A 22028-nucleotide genomic window follows, 5' to 3' on the forward strand; every position below is an offset into this window, starting at 1 on the left:
GAGGCGAGCGGCGCTCCTCTCCGGCGAGGTCGTGTGGCGACCGGAGCAGGCGCGGCGGAGGGCGGCGCGGTACGGCGGCGTCGGGCGCGAGGGAGGCGTGGAGTCGGGCGGCGGTGGATCGATGTGGGCCGCAGGGGCCTGAGGCGGGCCGGCCGGGCCTCGGGCGGCGCGGTGAACTGGGGACCCGCCCGGGACACGTGGCGCGCCCTGGTTCATCGCGGGCGGCGGCGACTTGTCCGGCCGGCACGGACGTGTCCGGCGCGGCGCGGAGATCTTTAGTTTTTAGGGTTAGGGGGGAGAGGATCCGCGAATTGGAATGGGGGGTGTTTAAATAGGCATAGAGGGAGCTAGGAGAGTCCAAATGAGGTGCGGTTTTCGGCCACACGATCGTGATCGAACGCTCTAGGTGATGGAGCAGAGTTTGGTGGGTTTTGGGACAAATTGGAGGGGTGTTGGGCTGCAACACACACGAGGCCTTTTCGGTCCCTCGGTTAACCGTTGGAGTACCAAACGAAGTCCAAATGGTACGAAACTTGACAGGCGGTCTACCGGTAGTAAACCAAGGCCGCTTGGCAAGTCTCGGTCCAATCCGGAAATGTTTAGTCCCCACACATGAAAGAAAGCTAGAAATGACCATCGGAGGAGAACGAAGCGCCGGAATGCAAAACGGACAACGGGGAAAATGCTCGAATGCATGAGATGAACACGTATGCAAATGCAAAGCACATGACAGACATGAATGAGATGCATGACAAAGACAACAACACACGGAGACAAAACCCGAACCCGAGGAAATAAATATAACTTAACGCCGGAATGGCAAGAGTTGGAGTACAAATTGGGAAAGTTATCGGGCGTTACATACTAGCAATGTCCTCAGATGAGATTAGTGATAGCAGAGGCAGTTGAAGAATTTGCAGCAATGGAAGTATTTGAGCATTCAGGTGAAGAATTAGCAGTTTCACGTTCAATGCACTTCAAACATGGAGGAACAATTCATCCTGAGTAGCGTTGATCTGTTGAGCAAGTAATGAATCACGCTCCTTCTGAAGATCTTCATAACTTACTCTTAACTGCTCAAGATCTTGCTTTTTTTGAAGAAATTCATAAGAAAGCTTCTCATGATCAGATAGGAGAGTGTTATGATGATCTTGAAGATTTTCAAACTTGGACTGAAGTCTCTGAAGATTTTCAGTCAAGATTTTAGTGCGATCCATTTCCTCGCCCGACATATCATCGCTTTTATCTAGCATATTTTGAACCTTTTCAAGAGCCTTTTGCAGTCTCACAGCAATCTTAGCAAGTTTAGAATAGCTAGGTTCGAGGTTTTCATCAGATTCATCCTCACTAGATTCAGAGGAGGGATATTTGAGTACCTTTGAGCCTTTTGCCATGAAGCAATAGGTGGGAGCGTAGTCCTCATCGCCGTCATCAGTAGTGTTGGGGAGGTCCTTTTCTTCAGAGTTGAAGATGGATGATACGTCTCCACGTATCTATAATTTTTGATTGTTCCATGCCAATATTCTACAACTTTCCATATACTTTTGGCAACTTTTTATATTATTTTTGGGACACATATTGATCCAGTGCCAGTGCCAGTTCCTGTTTGTTGTTGTTTTATGTTTTGCAGAATATCCATATAAACGGAATCCAAACGGGATAAAAATGGACGGAGCTTATTTTTGGAATATTTGGCAAATTCCGGAAGAAAAATCCACGCGAGACGGTGTCCGAGGTGGCCACAAGGCAGGGGGGCGTGCCTGCCCCCCTGGGCGCGCCCCTGACCCTCGTGGGCCACCCGTAAGGCGGTTAATGCCCTTCTTCGGCCGCAAGAAAGCTATTTTTTCGTAAAAAAAAATCACGGAGAAGGTTTCAGTCTAATCGGAGTTACGGATCTCCATATATATATACGAAACGGTGAAAGGGCAGTAGACCAGAACGCAGAAACAGAGAGAGACAGAGAGACAGATCCAATCTCGGAGGGGATCTCGCCCCTCCCATGCCATGGAGGCCAAGGACTAGAGGGGAAACCCTTCTCCCATCTAGGGAGGAGGACAAGGAAGAAGAAGACGAAGGGTCCCCCTCTCCCCTTCTCTTCCGGTGGTGCCGGAACGCTGCCATGGCCATCATCATCATCACCGCTGTGACGCCCCGAGACCGTTGCGCCAGGTGTCTTCCAGTTATTCACCGTTCATTGCCATGTATTTCGCTTGCGTGTTCATCTTGTCATGTCATCATGTGCATTACATCATCATGTTTTCAAAACTTGCATTCGTCCGGGTTTCCCAGTTCTGTCCGTTGCCTGTTCTGAGCCCAGACACACTTGCACGCTCCCGCGGCATGTCCGAAATAGTATTTTATAAGTGGCCGGAAAATGTTCTTGGAATGGGTTGAAAGTTGGCATGCGGTGTTGTTATGTTGTTAGTAGGTCGCCTGCCAAGTTTCATCGCATTCAGAATTCGTTTGACGCTCCAACGGATAACTATAGCGGCAATAGTTGTCGGTCTATCGTCGGACGTTTTTGGTCTCCGGAACTTGTTGCCGGGTTTTCCCTCTCTTTCCTCCCTAGACCATCTACACAGTCCACTGCCTACCGCCAAGCCCAACCTAACCTCTCTCGTCAGCCCGCGGCCCTCCTCGGGCGCGCGTCCAAAACTGTCCCGAACCTGACCCGGATAGTCGTCACCGTTGGGTCCGGATCATCCCCAAACATCTACAAAACATCTTCGGTCTCGTATTTGGACTCCCTAGCCTATTCATTCTCGTTCATCGGATTTTGATCGGATGATCCAAACTCCCCTCTTTATCACATATATAGTCCAACCCTAACCCCTACTTGTCCCATCCATCCTCCTAGCCGCCGCCACCTCCTAGACCTATCAGGATCTCACCCCAGCTTCTCCCTCCCTCATTTCTTCCACCAATCCAACCGCATCTACACAAATCAAATCTTGTCTTCCTTGATTTCTGTGCCAACCCAATCACCCACAGCCTCGCTCGATCCAGATCGAGGGAATCATGGCTCCGACCACCTCCCTCGATTTGCGCCACCGCCCAACCAATGCCTACCTCCTCGTCCTGCCGCAGCAGCGGAGCAGGAGCCCTCGCGCCCGAGCCTCACCGACCCTGCAGGCCGCGCCCTCCGGCGACCCCGCCGCCGGCGGCCACGACCAGGACCGGGCCTCGTCCCGCTCCTCTCCTCCTCCTGTTTTTCCCTCTATCTCTCTCTCACGGTGGTCCTCTCTCTCTCCTTCCCAGGAACGAGCAGGAGCTCGCCCAAGCTCCATGGCACCACCGCCGTCGTCCTGCTTCGTCCGGCAACCTCCGAGCAGCGCCACCCACCGGATCTACTCGAGCTCGCCTCACCCCTACGCCTAAGTCCCGCGTCGCCAAGCCACCTCCCTTCCCTCGAGTCCATCCAGCTCCGCCATCCACCATGGGCGTGGAGCTCGTCGGCGTCGTCCTCGTTGCCATCCCAGCCCCGTCGCCGTTTGCCTCATCGTCACCGGCTCCAGCCACTTCTCCGGCAACCTCCATCTCGGAGTTGCTGCCTCTGCCCGAGCTTCCTCGCCATGCTCTGGCGTCCTCCGCCCGAGGACCAACGCTGTTGTATCCTCCATGGCGCTGGGCCTCTTGCAGCTTCTTCGGGCTTCGTCCGCGGCCTCACGCGCGCCACCGTCCAGGAACCCCAGTGCCGCCCCGCTTTACCTCACCGTACCAGAAGAAACGAGCTCCAGGGACGCACGTCTCCGTGCATCACCGGCCGCCGCTGGGAGCCTTACCTCGTGTCGCCCGGGTTCTGCATCCCCTGCCGGACCTCCCCTGCTTTGCCTTGGTCCGCCGTCGCTGCCCTTTGCGCCACCCTTTGCCAGGCCCTAGCAGCCGCCAGCGACCTCTGCTCGCTCTGCATCGAGCAGAGGAGATCTCGTGACTCCCTCAAGCTCGCCTCCTTGTTGACCCGATCCGGCGCCAACGTGGACAAACACCCCAGGCCCAGCTCGCCCTCCATCTCCTAGCGCCAGATCCCACCTTCACCGACTGGGACTCAGCCCATGGTGAGCAGCCCAGCTCCTTCAGATTCGGCCCGATAGTATTTTTTCCTTTGCACTGCAATTTGCTAATTATCCAGGGACACCAGTTTTGCAGTTTAGTCCCTAGAATCATGCATCTAATAACTTCTCACCCATGCATCGGAATTAAATACTTATATATGTAAAGTGCTTAGAATTTTGTGTAGGTTAATAATATCCAACTTTCATCCATGTTAAAAATGTTTAAAGTGCTATTTGTTTAAATTTGCTTAAATAACTTGTTAAAATGCTTTAATTCATAACTTAATAACCGTAGCTCGGTTTTTAATAAATTATATATGTAAATGGGGTAGAAAAATGCCTAGTTTAACATGGTGCACTTTTCTTGCATGTTTAACAACTATAAAATATGCTTTAGGGCAGAATAGTATCAAATCTAATATATGCTCATGAGGATTTCTCTGGACTTGTTGCTTGTTGTTCTGGCCTCATTTAAACTTGTCTAGATAGGTAGTTTATTTATGCTTCACCTCTTGCCATGCTAACCAACATTTAATATTGTTGAGTACAAAAACGGGAGAGAACTAAATAAGTCACGTGGTGTTTCGTCAATATGCAACTCATTGCATATTGAGCTCCACTTAATTTGTAGGATTGTTTGTGCATTTTGCCATGCCATGACATGCCTCATTAAACCGGACATGCATCATACTTGGTTGTGCATCATGCCATGCTTATGTGATGGTTGTTTACTATGATGCTTATTTCTTTCCGGGTTGCTTCTCTCGTTAGCTTCGGTTTCGTTCCGGAGTTGTGAGGATCCGTTCGACTACGTCCATTTGTCTTCTTCGTGGACTCATTCTTCTTCCTTGCGGGATCTCAGGCAAGATGACCATACCCTCGAAATCACTTCTATCTTTGCTTGCTAGTTTCTCGCTCTATTTGCTATGCCGTGATACCTACCACTTGCTATATCATGCCTCCCATATTGCCATGTCAAGCCTCTAACCCCCCTTTCGTAGCAAACCATTGTTTGACTATGTTACCGCTTTGCTCAGCCCCTCTTATAGCGTTGCTAGTTGCAGGTGAAGATGAAGCTTGTTCCATGTTGGAACATGGATATTTTGGGATATCACAATGTCTCTTATTTTAATTAATGCATCTATACACTTGGTAAAGGGTGGAAGGCTCGGCCTTATGCCTGGTGTTTTGTTCCATTCTTGCCGCCCTAGTTTCCGTCATACCGGTGTTATGTTCCTTGATTTTGCGTTCCTTACGTGGTTGGGTTATAATGGGAACCCTTGACAGTTCGCCTTGAATAAAACTCCTCCAGCAAGGCCCAACTTGGTTTTACCATTTGCCACTAGCACCTATCCTTCCTTCGGTTCGCAGACCGGGTCATCTTTTTTTTAACCCCCCCCCCCCGGGGGCAGTGCTTCTCTAAGTGTTGGTCCGAACTAGAGCCCCTTGCAGCGCCACCTCGGGGAAACTTGAGGGTTGGTTTTAGTTGTACGGATTGCTCATCCGGTGTGCCCTAAGAACGAGATATGTGCATCACCTATCGGGATTTGTCGGCACATTTGGGCGGCTTTGCTAGTCTTGTTTTACCATTGTCGAAATGTCTTGTAACCGGGAATCCGAGACTGATCGGGTCTTCGTGGGAGAAGGAATATCCTTCATTGACCGTGAGAGCTTGTGATGGGCTAAGTTGGGACACCCCTGGAGGGTTATGAACTTTCGAAAGCCGTGCCCGCGGTTATGGGCGGATGGGAATTTGTTAATATCCGGTTGTAGAGAACTTGACACCTAACTTAATTAAAATGCATCAACAGCGTGTGTAGCCGTGATGGTCTCTTTTCGGCGGAGTCCGGGAAGTGAACACGGTTTTGGAGTTATGTTTGAACGTAAGTAGTGTTCAGGATCACTTCTTGATCACTTCTAGTTCACGACCGTGCTTTGCTTCTCTTCTCGCTCTCATTTGCGTAAGTTAGCCACCATATATGCTAGTGCTTGCTGCAGCTGCTCCTCACTACCTTTTCCTACCCATAAGCTTAAATAGTCTTGATCGCGAGGCTGTGAGATTGCTGAGTCCCCGTGACTCATAGATTACTTCCAAAACCAGTTGCAGGTGCCGATGATGTCAGTGCAGGTGACACAACCAAGCTCAAGGAGGAGCTCGATGAAGATTGTGTTTGTTGTGTTGTTTCGTTTCCAGTTGATCAGTAGTGGAGCCCAGTCGGGACGATCGGGGATCTAGCATTTGGGGTTGTCTTTCTTTATTTGGTTCCGTAGTCGGACCTTGATTGTATTCTGGATGATGTAATGCTATATTTATGTATTGTGTGAAGTGGCAATTGTAAGCCAACTCTTTATCCCTTTCCTATTCAGTACATGGGATGTGTAAAGATTACCCCTCTTGTGACATGCCTACCATGCGGTTATGCCTCTAAGTCGTGATCCGACACGTGGGAGATATAGCCGCATCGTGGGCTGTTACAACCGTGATCTACTCCACACCTCCGCCATCTTCACCAACATCTCCATCTACCTTCCCTCCTTCTCTATCAGCGCCAACTCTCTCCGCAACCAGTTGTACCCTCTACTCTATGGTGCATCATCAGTGCCTTCATTATCATATTATTCAAACAATGATGTGTTGCCCCTATGATGTCTGAGTAGATTTTCGTTGTCCTATCGGTGGTTGATGAATTGCTATGATTGATTTAATTTGCTTGTGGTTATGTTGCTGTCCTTTGGTGCCCATCATATGAGAGCGCGCGTGGATCACACCATAGGGTTAGTTGTATGTTGATAGGACTATGTATTGGAGGGCAAGAGTGACAGAAGCTTCAACCTAGCATAGAAATTGATGCATACGGGATTGAAGGGGGACCAATATATCTTAATGCTATGGTTGGGTTTTACCTTAATGAACGTTAGTAGTTGCGGATGCTTGCTAATAGTTCCAATCATAAGTGCATAGAATTCCAAGTCAGGGATGACATGCTAGCAGTGGCCTCTCCCACATAATACTTGCTATCAGTCTAGTAAAGTAGTCAATTGCTTAGGGGCAATTTCACAACTCCTACCACCACTTTTCCACACTCGCTATATTTACTTTATTGCTTTACTTACAACAGCCCCTACTTTTTATTTACATAATCTTTATTATCTTGCAAACCTATCCAACAACACCTACAAAGTACTTCTAGTTTCATACTTGTTCTAGGTAAAGCGAACATCAAGCGATGCGTAGAGTTGTATCGGTGGTCGATAGAACTTGAGGGAATATTTGTTCTGCCTTTAGCTCCTCGTTGGGTTCGACACTCTTACTTATCAAAAACTGTTGCGATCCCCTATACTTGTGGGTTATCAAGACCTTTTTCTGGCGCCGTTGCCGGGGAGCAATAGCGTGGGGTGAATATTCTCGTGTGTGCTTGTTTGCTTTATCACTAAGTAATTTTTATTTGTGTTCTTAGTTGTTTTCTATCTTTAGTTATGGGTAGGAAACGCAAAATACCAAAAAAATTAGTTGTACCTACTAACCAATGGTTGAAGAACCACTCAAAATCTATCACACTGCTGAAGCTTATTACTTGGATCATCTTCGATCCCTATGTGCTCGTGCTGAAACCCCAACTAGCTTAGTTGAGGGCAAATCTTTAGATGAGCATGCTTGTTATGTGCGACACCGAATATCTGAAAAAGGGAAATTTACTGGATCAAATTCATCGTTTGCAATGCTATGCTTGGAATTTATGCGAAATATATGATTATACTTGTTGTTCTGAAACCCTAAGAAACACCTTCCCTACCAATGTTTGTTTAGTGATAATGGAATCGTATCTTCTTATGCTAAGGGTGTTTATAATTACTATGATGTTCAACAAATTGAAGAATTTGTTGCTTTTAAGGGTGCTTATGAAATTGCTTCTTTGATTGAAAAGTATGATGCTACTCTTTACAAATCTGAAAATTTTGCCATACTTGAATATTGTTATGAGAATTATGCTTCTAATGCCTATGTTAAACCATATATCGAGGTCTCCTTCGCTGTCCAAGAAGAGACTAATATTTTGCAGGAGCCTATGGAAGAAGAAATTGATGAAACTATGAGCTCATTGGATGAAAAAGATGAGGAGGAGAGCGAAGAACAAAAGGAGGAAGGTCGGATTAGCTACCCGTGCCCACCTTCTAATGAGAGTAACTCTTCAACTCATACATTGTTTAATTTCCCTTCGTGCTTACCGAAGGATGATTGCTATGATGATTGTTATGATCCCGTTGATTCTTTGAAATATCCCTTTTTGATGATGCTTGCTATGCTTGTGGCCAAGATGCCAATATGAATTATGCTTATGGAGATGAACTTGCTATAGTTCCTTATGTTAAACATGAAATTGTTGCTATTGCACCCACACATGATAGTCCTATTATCTTTTGAATTCTCCCGACTACACTATATCGGAGAAGTTTGCCCTTATTAAGGATTATATTGATGGGTTGCCTTTTACCGTTGCACATGATGATTTTGATAGATATATAATATGCATGTGCTTGCTGCTCCTACTTGCAATTATTATGAGAGAGGAACTACATCTCCGCCTCTCTATGTTTCCAATACAATAAAATTGCAAGAAACTGTTTATACTATGCATTGGCCTTTACTATGTGTGCATGAATTGTTCTTTTATGACATGCCGATGCATAGGAAGAGAGTTAGACTTCATCATTACATGATATATGTTACTTTGTGCTCACTACTAAATTACAAATCATTGTTAATTAAAATTGGCTTTGATATACCTTGGGATCCGGGTGGATTCATTACTTGAGCACTATATGCCTAGCTTAATGGCTTTAAAGAAAGCGCTGCCAGGGAGACAACCCGGAAGTTTTAGAGAGTCATTTATTTCTGTTGAGTGCTTTCATATAGTTTAAAAACAACAAAATAAAGAGGGGAACCCAAAACTTTTTCAAAAAGGAAAGTGAAAGTGAGAAAGACAAGCATTGTTGAAGTGGGAGAGCTCCTTGAACTTTGTTCATGCTCACTGAAACTTTGTGAATCTTGATTACAGAAACTTTTCAACAAAAATAATTATCCCCTTGTACAATTCCATTGTATTATAAAAATAATGTGCCAAGGTTTGCCTTTAGGATGTTTACATTTGCTTGATGGTTTGTACGGTGCAGGACAGAAACTTTGGCTGTAGTGCGCGATTTTACATTTTTAGCTGGAACGTCAAATGGTTCTGATTCTTTTTGCACTGTCTTCCTATACAAATTTTTTATTTTTCCTAATTTTGGTAGAATTTTTCAAGTATCAGAAGTATGGTGAATGTTCAGATTATTACAGACTGTTCTGTTTTAGACAGATTCTGTTTTTGATGCATAGTTTGCTTGTTTTGATGAAACTATCAATTTATATTAGTGGATTAAGCCATGAAAAAGTTATATTACAGTAGACACAATGCAAAAACAAAATATGAATTGGTTTGCAATAGTACTTATAGTAGTGATTTGCTTTATTATACTAACGGATCTTACCGAGTTTTCTGTTGAAGTTTTGTGTGGATGAAGTGTTCGATGATCGAGAAGGTCTCGATGTGAGAAGAAGGAAGAGAGGCAAGAGCTCAAGCTTGGGGATGCCCGAGGCACCCCAAGTAAATATTCAAGGAGACTCAAGCGTCTAAGCTTGGGGATGCCCCGGAAGGCATCCCCTCTTTCTTCAACAAGTATCGGTATGTTTTCGGATTCGTTTCGTTCATGCGATATGTGCAATCTTGGAGCGTCTTTTGCATTTAGTTTTCATTTTTATTTATGCACCATGCTGGTACGAGATAGTCCTTGGTTGATTTATAGAATGCTCTTTGCACTTCACTTATATCTTTTGTAGCGACCCGACCTCAAACGGTCAAGTCTCTGTGCTTCAGTGTCATCCCTGGACGGTAATGCTGACACACACAGTACTCGAGGATTTATAATAGAGTAGCAATCACACACTTATTACATCGAATGTCTCAAAGAGAACTTATTACAATAATATGGCTTAAGGCCATCTAATACGATAACAACGGAAGGCTTGGAAGATAAAGTGAGTCCATCAACTCCAACGGCATAGCTGAGCTGCACGGCAACGACCTAACGAACCTTACTCCTCGTCTGAAAAGTCTGCAACATAATACGTTGCAGCCCGAAAACGGGTCAGCACATGGAATATGCTGGCAAAGTAACACAGTAGAGCAAGAACAGAATAATGCTATCACTACATGCATATTTGGCTGGTGGAAAGCTCTATGGTTATAGTTTTTGCGAAAAGCCAATTTTTCCCTACAACAAAGGAATATTTTATTTAACTATCATGGTAGTTGAAACATCATTGAGAAGGTTCCTCCAACTCAATCCCAATTAAAGTAATTAACAACCCAACAATATTATTTAGAGTGATGAGATACTTATGATACTCCAAGTACTAGATACTCAAGATGTCCATAACCGGGGACACGGCTAACCATGATTAGTTTATACACTCTACAGAGGTTTGCGCACTTTTCCCCACAAGACTCGATCTCCTCCGTTGGATTTCTCGCACTACATGGTGTTTGAGAAACGGATGACCGAGACACAGTCTTTCAGAAGCATTAACCCCTTACTCCGGGCAGACCATACCAACCTACATCCCTCTACCTACTGAATCCACCTCTTCGGGAGCTTCACACAACTTACTCAACTATGCTAGAGCCCATAATAGCTTGTGGCTGCACACGGAAATTTCTAGCATAAAAATATCTCAGTTCCCTTTGAGCCTGGGTGGCGGACCATAGGATTATCACACGGGTACTCTGGGATATCCTAGGACAACACTGGATTCCCCAGGTGCCAACAAACAATCCACCCAGATGTGTATTCAAGTTGCCACATTAAGTTGAACCATTAATTAACAATCTCACATCTGTCAGGGATTTCACTCACCCAAACCACGTCTACAAGCATAGCATAACAATATAAGCAATACGTAGAAGTAACTCCCAAGGTTTGAATATAACATGGCAATAGGTTCTACCTCATCAACTACTTCCCAACCCACATGTTAATCACATCCTAACCATGCAATGTTTGAGGATTGGAACTAATGCATAAAAACTGGGTGATAAAGGGGTATGATCAAAGTGTTACTTGCCTTGCTGATGATCCGCAAAACCTAGGGACTCGTAGTAGCACGCTTCGCACTCCGGGTGTTCTATTGCAAACAAACAATAGCATACATAAGCAATCAAGCAAAGAAACACGGGTAAATCTCAAATAAGAAGATCTAACCAGAAAGTTCAACTTAAGAACTCCGGTTTGCAAAAAGAATCAAATCAAACAGAGCAACGAAACTCAAACTGCGAAGAAACAAGATCCGTTTACTAATCTGGACTAAGGTCAAATTTTACAGTAGCAAAAGCTTGTTCAAGTTGGTTAAACGAAAGAGGGTTTCGAGACGAAGATCTAGGCGCTTGAATCGCCTGATTCCGGACAAACGAGCGAAAAGATAAACTAAAACGAAAATCGGATCAGAAATCGCGATTGAAAATAATCGCGAAAAATCCGAGAAAAAGAAAACTGACGAACAGGCTAACGAACGAGCGTTCGTTGTCTGTTACTAACGAGTGAACTCTGTTCGTTAAAACGAACGTACGGACGAACGTCCGCAAAGTAACTAAACCAAAAAACCGGTGACCGATCTATCCAAAAAAAACTAGGGTTTCTAAAAAAACCGAACCGGTTTTTAAAAAACGAACGGTTCTACCTCCGGCGAGGTCCGCGCGGCGGGCGGCTCCGGCGAGCGGCGCGGGCAACGCGGGGCGGCGGCGACGAGGGCAGGCGGCGGTGGCAGCTCCGGTGAGCGACGGTGGCGGCGAGGGCAAGCGGCGGCGGCGCGGCGCGGCAAGCGAGGCGGCGGGGTGCAGCGGCTTGCGGCGGGCGGCGGCATGCGGCGGCGGTGCTCGGGGCTCCAAGGGGGGCGGCGCGGCTTATAAGGAGGGGGCGGGGCGGCGCGGCTTGGAGGAGGGGGCAAGGCGCGGGAGAGGAGTCCCGGCCGGACTCCGGTCGGGCGCGCGCGGCGCACAGTCTCCTGCTCGGAGACGGCGGCGCAGGGAGCGGGCCGGCGGCTGGGCTTCGGCCCAGTTGGCCACTGCGCCTTTTAAAAAATCTGCCGAAACAAAAAAATCCTAGAAAATAAAAAAAATCTAAAAATGCCAAAACAAATTTTCACCGTCTAAATAAAATATTTAGAACAAGATGAACATTTTCTTGGCCCTAAAATGCAACTTTGAAAAACGTGCAATTTTTCTAATTCAAATAAAATAGCAATAAACTCTGAATAAAAACAAATATTTGATTTTAATATTTTCCCTCCAATATTTCATTTATTTTGGAGAAGTCATATTATCTCCTCTCATATATTTTAATATGAAATATTTTTCGGAGAGAAAAATTTAAAACCAAAAATCCTCGTTTCGATATTTGGTAAAACCCAAATATGAAAACAGGAAATCCCCAACTCTCTCCGAGGGTCCTTGAGTTGCTTAGGATTTCGAGGATCGCAAAACGAAATGCAATAAAATATGATATGCATGAATGATCTATGTATAACATTCCAAATTGAAAATTTGGGATGTTACAAACCTACCCCCCTTAAGATGAATCTCGCCCTCGAGATTCGGGTTGGCTAGAGAATAGGTGTGGGTGGTCTTTGCGAAGATCATCCTCTCGTTCCCAGGTGGCTTCATCCTCGGTATGGTGGCTCCACTGAACTTTGCAAAACTTAATAACCTTGCTGCGGGTGACTCGGCTGGCAAATTCGAGAATCCTGACTGGCTTCTCCTCATAGGTCAAATCACTGTCCAACTGAATCGCCTCCAAGGGTACTGTATCTCTTAACGGTATATCGGCCATCTCAGCATGACACTTCTTCAGCTGTGAAACATGAAATAATCATGAACTCCTGACAGTCCTTCAGGTAACTCCAACTTGTAGGAAACTTCTCCCATACGTACCAAAATTTGATACGGCCCTACAAATCTCGGGGCTAACTTTCCCTTAACTCCAAAATGTTTCACTCCTCGCAAGGGTGACACTCGCAGATATGCTCTATCTCCAATTTCATAGGTTATTTCCTTGCGTTTCTGCATAACTCTTCTGCCTGGACTGAGCTATCTTCAGTTTATCTCTAATCAACTTAACTTTCTCTTCAGACTCTTTGATCAGACCTGGTCCAAACAATTGTCGGTCTCCGACTTGATCCCACATCAACGGTGTTCTGCACCTTCGTCCGTACAGGGCTTCGAACGGTGCCATCTTCAAACTGGCTTGGTAGCTGTTGTTGTATGAGAACTCCGCATAGGGAAAATCGTCATCCCAACTAGATCCATAATCTAGCGCACATGCCCTCAACATATCCTCCAGAATCTGGTTGACTCTCTCGGTCTGTCCATCCGTCTAACCACAAATGAGTGTAATGAACTCCAACCTTGTCCCCAAAGTTTGGTGCAGCTGATGCCAAAACTTTGAAGTAAACTGTGTCTCCTCTATCTGATACGATGGTCCTCGGAACTCCATGCAGACATACGATCCTGGTCATATATATCTTGGCCAACTTGCACTTGTATAGGTGGTTTTCACTGGGATAAAGTGAGCTACTTTGGTCAAGCGATCAACTACTACCCATATAGAATCATATCCTGATTTGGTCCTGGGTAATCCGGTGATAAAATCCATGCCAAGTTTATCCCACTTCCATTCGGGTATCGGCATAGGCTGTAACAATCCTGCTGGCTTTTGATGCTCAGCCTTCACTCTCTGACATACATCACATACGGCTACATACTCGGCAATATCCTTCTTCATACCAGTCCACCAGAAACGTTCCTTCAAATCCAAATACATCTTGGTGTTTCCGGGGTGTATCGAGTTATGGTGAGTCATGAGCCTCCTGAAGTATTAACTTCCTGATCTCTGTGTTATTGGGCACATAAACACGGACCTCAAACCATAAGGTGTCGTGCTCATCCTCACGAAAACCTTTGGCCTTTCCTTCGCTCATTCTCTCTTTTATCTCGGCAACCTCTTTGTCATCCTTCTGAGCTTCTCGAATCTTTCCTAACAATGTAGACTGAACCTCCATTGTTGCAACAAAACCTCTAGGAAGAATCTCTAATCGAAGCTCCCTGAGATCCTCTGCTAACTCCTTCGGCAATCCCGTGCTCACTAGGGTATTAGCATAACTCTTCTGACTCAACGCGTCTGCTACGACATTGGCCTTGCCTGGATGATAGTGAAGCTTCATGTCATAATCCTTTATAAGCTCCAACCATCTCCTTTTCCTAAGGTTTAGCTCCTTCTGTGTGAATATGTACTTCAAACTCTTATGATCCGTGTACACATCACAACGATTTCCAATAAGGTAATGTCTCCAGGTCTTCAACGCATGCACTACGGCAGCCAACTCCAAATCATGCGTGGCATAATTTAACTCGTGCGGTTTCAGTTGTCGCGAGGAATACGAAACAACTCTTCCGTCCTGCATAAGCACACTTCCAAGTCCTAGGCGAGAGGCGTCGCAGTACACTTGAAACTCCTTGCGTATATCCGGCAGAATCAGCACTAGGGATGTAGTGAAACGTTTCTTTAACTCCTGGAAACTCGCTTCACATTCTTCTGTCCATTTAAATTTGGTATCCTTCTTCAATAACTCCGTCATTGGCTTCACAATTTTGGAAAAATTCTCAATGAATCTCCGATAGTATACTGCGAGTCCAAGAAAACTGTGGATCTCGCTAACTGAAGTGGGTGCCAACCATTCAGTGACTAACTGAACCTTGGTAGGATCTACTGCTACACCTTCTCCTGATATAACATGTCTAAGGAATCCAACTCCCTTCAGCCAAAACTCGCATTTGCTGAACTTGGCATACAACTGATGTTCCCTGAGTTTCTCGAGAACTAAACGCAAATGCTCTTCGTGCTCCTCCTCGTTCTTCAAGTATACCATTATATCATCAATGAACACCACAGCGAACTTATCCAAATATTACATGAACACTTTGTTCATCATGCTCATGAAGTAGGGAGGGGCGTTAGTCAGTCCAAACGACATGACCGTATATTCATACAACCCGTACCATGTGGTGAATGTTGTCTTTGGTATGTCCTTCTCTCGTATCTTTAGTTGGTGATATCCAGATCGCAGATCGATCTTTGAAAACACCTTGGCTCCTTGCAGCTGGTCAAACAAATCATTGATCATCGGCAGTGGGTATTTGTTCTTGATCGTCACCTCATTTAACGCACGGTAATCAATACCCATTCTTAGGGACTTATCCTTCTTCTCGACCAAAAGCACTGGGGCTCCCCATGGTGATGAGCTCCGTCGAATGTAACCTTTCTCCAATAACTCCTTGATTTGTTTCTTAATCTCCTCCAGATCATTTGCGGGCATCCGGTATGGTCTCTTTGATATAGGCCCGGTGCCTGGCAATAGCTCTATCAAAAACTCGATGTCTTGATCCGGTGGCATGCCTGGCAACTCCTCTGGAAAAACATCCGGGTAATCCTTCATTACAGGCACTTCCTCCTGAACAACTCCCGTGAGGGTATTTACTTGGCTACTCCTTGGCGCATGCCTAGATACATACTTGATCCTTTTTCCCTCAGGGGTGGTGAGACAAATTGACTTACTAACACAGTCAATGCTTCCTCCATACTTTGACATCCAGTCCATTCCTAATATCACATCCAATCCTTGTGACTCCAAGATTATTAGGTCGGACGGAAAAACATGGCTACCAATGGTTAAGGGTATCTGGTCGCACCATCGACTAGCCATATACTCTGCTCCAGGTGAACTACTAACAGATGGGTCCTAAGGGTTTGGGTTGGTAGTTTAAACTTATCCACGAATTCCCTTGATATGTATGAATGCGATGCACCAGTATCAAAAAGAACAAGGGCGGTAAAAGACTTAACCAAAAACTTACCAATAACCGCGTCTGGCTGCTCTTCAACCTCCTCTACGTTGACGTGGTTCACTTGTCCTTTGTTGAATGGATTGGGCTTCTTTCCAGCGCTCCCATTGCCATTTCCATTCTTTGCTTCAGGGCACTCCGTGGCATAGTGTCCAGTCTTCCCGCACTTGAAACAAGTAACGTGGCTCAGGTCTCTCTTCGCGGGTGTGACTGGATTGGAGCGATTTCTGATTGTTGCTTGCTCCATTCCCATTCCTTGGGCCAGTATGATTATGGTTACTTCCTCCATTATGAGTGTGGCCTCCATGGTTATGAACAAGTCCTCCCGAGTTCGGGGTTAGGCGAGGCTTCTGCTGAGCTCCTGAGTTATACCTTCCTTGTCCATACTTCCTCTTACGGCTCTCAATTTGCTGCTGCTTCACTTCAATCATAAGAGCCTTATCTACCAACTCCTGGTAGTTGTTGAATGTTGCCACCATCAACTGCATGCTCATCTCATCATTCAGCCCTTCCATAAACTTCTCCTGCTTTGCGGCATCTGTGGCCACATCATCAGGGGCATAACGAGATAACTTGTTAAACTCATCCGCGTACTGAGCCACAGTACGGCTCCCCTGGCGTAAGTTGTGAAACTCACGCTTCTTCATACTCATAGCTCCAGTTGAGACATGGGTTGTACGGAAAGCTTGTTGAAACTGATCCCATGTAACAGTTGCTATAGGGTAGGTGACAGTGTAATTCTCCCACCATGAGGTTGCGGGTCCATCCAACTGATGTGCGGCAAAACGCACTTTCTCAGCATCTGTACATCCTGTAGTGGTTAACTCCCTTCCAATCCTGCGGAGCCAATCATCTGCTACTATGGGCTCGGTGCTACTGGAAAACACCGGTGGTTGCAACCTCAGAAATCGGGCTAAGTTATCAACTGGTGGGTTGTTGTTGTTGTTGCCTTGGTTCTGAACTAACAACTGCATCAGGGTATTCTGCTACTGGATCAACTGAGTGAGCTCCAGTGGGAAGGTAAATCCAGGGTCACGTCTCAGAGGCATCTGATGGGTTTAGAGGGGAGAGATTAGAATAGAATGAGGTCTAATGAGAAAACACTACCCATATGCACATGAGACAAACACAAACATTTCACTCAATCAATCAAGCAAGGGCATACAATCGATCTAACTATCAATACAAAAGTGCTCGGACTATACTATTTAAATGGTGGAATACTACTACTGATGTGGTGGTCTACTAAAAATATTCTTCGGTTGAAGATTCCATGATGTCTGCTCTAGCTTCGTCTTCATAGTCATCATCGCTATTGTCGGGGTCCGAGTCGGTGTCGTCGATGATGATGTAGTCCTCCGGACGAATCTCCTTGGGTTCTTCGTCTTCTCCTCCTGGTGCGGGGTCTCCCAGGAATACTCCTAGCTTCCTTTCCAGATTGTCATTCTTCTCCACTAGTACGATGATTTCCTCCTCATAATATTCATGTGTATCTTTAAGTTCTTCCTCCAGTTCCGTGATCCTAGTCATTGGCTTCTTCAGGTCTATCATTCCTGCACACATCTGGTTCTCCTGGCGACGAATGTGTTGGTTTAACTCCTAGATGAAAGCTGCAATTGATCTATCCTTCCTGGTGCTGATCATCTCCCATTGCTCATCTTGGCGCCCACAAATCTGATAGATAGTGTCTTTAAGCTCCTTATGATAAACTTCTCCAATGCGTCCCATGGTGATGTGAGTTGCCATACTCTTTCCTAGACTCCAGGTTGGTGTATAGAAGGAAAACTCTATGGGCTTAGTGACTGGCGTGAATGTCCTTCCTGGAACTTGAACTTGAATCATCCATCGCTCCTCTTCTGGTAAAGTGGCGTTGTAAGTCCCGGTGAAGCTTGGTATTCCAATGTTCAAGTACCTAGTGACTTCCTTCAAGTGTCGTCCAAAAGGTGCTTCTTCATCCGGTTGTGCAAACTTGTTCCTTGCGTCTGCCATCCTAAAGAGTAGAAAATGGAGAGGAGTCAGAAATGAGAAGAGAATAGTGATCTAGGGATTTAGCTTAGTGGTCGTGTCCTACACTCAGCGTGTGCTCTGATACCATCTTGTAGCGACCCGACCTCAAACGGTCAAGTCTCTGTGCTTCAGTGTCATCCCTGGATCGGTAATGCTGACACACACAGTACTCGAGGATTTATAACAGAGTAGCAATCACACACTTATTACATCGAATGTCTCAAAAGAGAACTTATTACAATAAATATGGCTTAAGGCCATCTAATACGATAACAACGGAAGGCTTGGAAGATAAAGTGAGTCCATCAACTCCAACGACATAGCTGAGCTGCACGGCAACGACCTAACGAACCTTACTCCTCGTCTGAAAAGTCTGCAACATAATACGTTGCATCCCGAAAACGGGTCAGCACATGGAATATGCTGCAAGATAACACAATAGAGCAAGAACAGAATAATGCTATCACTACATGCATATTTGGCTGGTGGAAAGCTCTATGGTTATAGTTTTTGCGAAAAGCCAATTTTTCCCTAACAAAGGAATAGATTTTATTTAACTATCATGGTAGTTGAAACATCATTGAGAAGGTTCCTCCAACTCAATCCCAATTAAAGTAATTAACAACCCAACAATATTAGTTTAGAGTGATGAGATACTTATGATACTCCAAGTACTAGATACTCAAGATGTCCATAACTGGGGACACGACTAACCATGATTAGTTTATACACTCTGCAGAGGTTTGCGCACTTTTCCCCACAAGACTCGATCTCCTCCGTTGGATTTCTCACACTACATGGTGTTTGAGAAACGGATGACCGAGACACAGTCTTTCAGAAGCATTAACCCCTTACTCCGGGCAGACCATACCAACCTACATCCCTCTACCTTCTGATCCACCTCTTCGGGAGCTTCACGCAGCTTACTTAACTATGCTAGAGCCCACGATAGCTTGTGGCTGCACACGGAAGTTTCTAGCATGAAAATATCTCGGTTCCCTTTGAGCCTGGGTGGCGGACCATAGGATTATCACACGGGTACTCCGGGATATCGTAGGACAACACTGGATTCCCCAGGTGTCCAACAAACAACCCACCCAGATGTGTATTCAAGTTGCCACCTTAAGTTGAACCATTAATTAACAATCTCACATTTGTCATGGATTTCACTCACCCAAACCACGTCTACGAGTATAGCATAGCAATAAAAGCAACACGTAGAAGTAACTCCCAAGGGTTTGATAAATAACAGGGTAATAGGTTCTACCTCATCAACTACTTCCCAACCCACATGTTAATCACATCCTAACCATGCATTGTTTGAGGATTGGAACTAATGCATAAAAACTGGGTGATAAAGGGGTATGATCAAAGTGTTACTTGCCTTGCTGATGATCCGCAAAACCTAGGGATTCGTAGTAGCACGCTTCGCACTCCGGGTGTTCTATCGCAAACAAACAATAGCATACATAAGCAATCAAGCAAAGAAACACAAGTAAATATCAAATAAGAGGATCTAACCAGAAGGTTCAACTTAAGAACTCCGGTTTGCAAAAAGAACCAAATCAAACGGAGCAACGAAACTCAAACTGCGAAAGAAACAAGATCCGTTTGCTAATCTGGACTAAGGTCAAATTTTTACAGTAGCAAAAACTTGTTCAAGTTGGTTAAACGGAAAGAGGGTTTCAAGACGAAGATCTAGGCGCTTGAATCGCCTGATTCCGACAAACGAGCGAAAAGATAAACTAAAACGAAAATCCGATCAGAAATCGCGATTGAAAATAATCGCGGGAAATCCGTGAAAAAGAAAACTAACGAACAGGCTAACGAACGGGCGTTCGTTGTCTGCGGCTAACGAGTGAACACGTTCGTTAAAACGAACGTACGGACGAACATCCGCAAAATAACTAAACCGAGAAAAACCGTCGAACCGATCTAAAAAAACGAACTAGGTTGTTTTAAAAAAATGGCGACGACAACGGCGGCGTTACCTCCGGCGATGCTCTGACGAGGCGGGGCTGCGGCGGCGGGGTGCGAGGGCGGCGGCGGCGCGGCATGGCAACGGCGGCAAGCGGCAGCGGTGCGACAGCGAGATGGTGGCGCGGCGCGGCAAAGGCGGCGGCGGGGGGGTTGGGTGGTGGAGGGGGGGTCGGGGACGGCGTATATAAGAGGGGGGTCGGCTTGGAGAAGGGGGCAAGGCGGCGGGGAGGCGGAGTCCCGGCCGGACTCCCGGGTCGGGCGGCGACGCGGCGCGCAGTCTCCAGGCCGGAGACGGCGGCGAGCGGGCCGGCTCGGCTGGGCTTCGGCCAGTCCGGCGCTGAAACTTTTTTTAAAAAAATAACTCCGTCGAACTAAAAAAATCCTAAATAAATAAAATAAAAATCTAAAAATGCCAAAACAAATTTTCACCGTCTAAATAAAATATTTAGAACAAGATGAACATTTTCTTGGCCCTAAAATGCAACTTTGAAAAACGTGCAATTTTTCTATTTCAAATAAAATAGCAATAAACTCCGGATAAAATCCAATATTTGATTTTAATATTTTTCCTCCAATATTTCATTTATTTTGGAAAAGTCATATTATCTCCTCTCATATATTTTAATATGAAATATTTTTGGAGGGAAAATATTTAAAACCAAAAATCCTCGTTTCAATATTCGATAAAACTCCAATATGAAAACAGGGAAATCCCCAACTCTTTCCGAGGGTCCTTGAGTTGCTTAGGATTTCGAGGATCACGAAACGAGATGCAATGAAATATGATTATGCATGAATGATATATGTATAACATTCCAAATTGAAAATTTGAGATGTTACAGATACAAGAGTAGATCACTTGACAGCGGTCAAAATTATCCTTGGGTACCTAAAAAAGACTAAGGAAATGTTTCTCGTTTATGTTGGTGACAAAGAGTTTGTCGTAAATGGTTACGTCGATGCAAGCTTGACACTGATTAGGATGACTCTGAGTCTCAATCTGGATAAATATTGAAAGTGGGAGCAATTAGCTATAGTAGCTCCGTGCAGAGCATTGTAGACATAGAAATTTGTAAAATACATACGGATCTGAATGTGACAGACCCGTTGACTAAACCTCTCTCGCAAGCAAAACATGATCACACCTTAGTACTCTTTGGGTGTTAATCACATGGAGATGTGAACTAGATTATTGACTCTAGTAAACCCTTTGGGTGTTAATCACATAGCGATGTGAACTATTGGTGTTAATCACATGGCAATATAAACTAGATTATTGACTCTAGTGCAAGTAGGAGACTGAAGAAAATATGCCCTAGAGGCAATAATAAAATTGTTATTTTATATTTCCTTATTCATGATAAAGGTTTATTATTCATGCTATAATTGTATTGATCGAAAATTTAAATACATGTGTGAATACATAAACAAATACCGTGTCCCTAGTGAGCCTCTACTAGACTAGCTCGTTGATCAAAGATGGTTAATGTGTCCTAACCATAGACATGTGTTGTCATTTGATAACGGGATCACATCATTAGGAGAATGATGTGATGGACAAGACCCATCCGTTAGCTTAGCATAATGATCGTTCAGTTTTTTTGCTATTGCTTTCTTCATGTCAAATGCATATTCCTTCGACTATAAGATTATGCAACTCCCGAATACCGGAGGAATGCTTTGTGTGCTATCAAATGTCACAACGCAATTGGGTGATTATAAAGATACTCTATAGATATCATTATTGGACATTGTACCACACTTTATTTCCTTTTCGGTTCGACATGTCGATAGGAACTTGAATGTGCCGGGCCATCACTGTGCTCAGCGTGCCTGTACGCTTGATGGGACGGATAGTTGGCTAGTTGTTAGCCCAGTTTTCCTACGTGCTAGCCTACGGGCAGACTGTAACCGATTTTTGTTATTATGAATAAAGTCCTAAATTCGATGAAAAAAAAACTCATATTCCCCTACCCAAATGTTTACCAAACAAGCTGCTAGT

At 45.1% G+C, this 22028-nt stretch overlaps 1 pseudogene; it reads right to left on the minus strand.

Moving 5' to 3' along the window:
* Positions 1 to 12046: 12046 nt before the first annotated feature.
* Positions 12047 to 22028, minus strand: part of LOC125536489 — a 15055-nt pseudogene continuing 5073 nt past the window's right edge.

The sequence above is a fragment of the Triticum urartu genome, chromosome 2 (assembly GCF_003073215.2).
Source record: "Triticum urartu cultivar G1812 chromosome 2, Tu2.1, whole genome shotgun sequence".
Taxonomy (NCBI): Eukaryota; Viridiplantae; Streptophyta; class Magnoliopsida; order Poales; family Poaceae; genus Triticum; species Triticum urartu.